We start from the raw sequence: 1,020 nt of genomic DNA, 5'->3' as shown, positions 1-1,020 counted from the left end.
CACAGTTGTATGTGTGTATTTGAAAACTATGTTGCAAAATGAGCTATCATGTTATATGTGATAATTTTTGGTTGGGTATCGCCAAAAAATTACTGTTGTATTTACTGTCTATATAAAAGTTAGCAAAGAATAGGTTATTCCATTTTCAGCCTTTACTTGAAAATTCTTCACATGTACTTTTTAGAACTGGAATTTCATAACTAAGATTCAGTGCTTTTCTACTGGATTTCCTTTTACGACATTTACTCCCAAAAGGCCCAGGTTTTACTTTTTCCCATCTTAGCCATCTTAGTTGATTAGTATTTACTTTGTAACTGATTTCATATTATGGATAACAAACCCAGAAATTAAACTCACCTTTATTTTCCTTAACTTTTCCTAAGGCTTTTTGAAAAACTTTTAGCTTCTAGTTATTCCTAAAAGGAGTTACTATGTACAGAATTAAACATGATTGTTGGATAGACTGTACTAGCATACTATTCTGATTAACTTGAAGTACCTTCAGATTACTTAATGCCAACTTATCAGTCTACTGGTGAAAAATCCTATCCTGGTTGTTAATTTCACCAATAGACCTTCATTGCAATACAAACACAAAAACATGTTGTTTTGGCCTCCTTTAGGCAGAAGAAAATGCCAAGATTAACTTTGCCTTCATATCCAAATAGATGTTTTATTTTTTTTGAGGTACTGGGGATTGAGTCAAGACCACTCTGCAACTGAATTACATCCCAGTCCTTTTTAGTTTTTCAGACAGGGTCTTCCTCAGTTGCAGAGGTTAGCCTCAAACTTGCAATACTGCCTCAGCCTCCCAAGATGCTGGGCTTAAAAATGTGCACTGCTGTGCCTGGCTTGGGCAGATGTTTTAGAATGGAGACACCAACTATGGTTATGTGGGAGTTATAACGGTTCTATTTTTTACCCTTTATTCAGAACACAGGGCAACATTGCAGTTTGAGATCATGAAATGAACAAACAGTGATAAAGTATTAACAACAAGCATGACCTGAATTCTGAGAG

The sequence above is a fragment of the Urocitellus parryii genome, chromosome 5 (genome assembly GCF_045843805.1).
Source record: "Urocitellus parryii isolate mUroPar1 chromosome 5, mUroPar1.hap1, whole genome shotgun sequence".
NCBI classification, from domain to species: Eukaryota; Metazoa; Chordata; class Mammalia; order Rodentia; family Sciuridae; genus Urocitellus; species Urocitellus parryii.
This window is presented reverse-complemented; position numbering follows the sequence as displayed.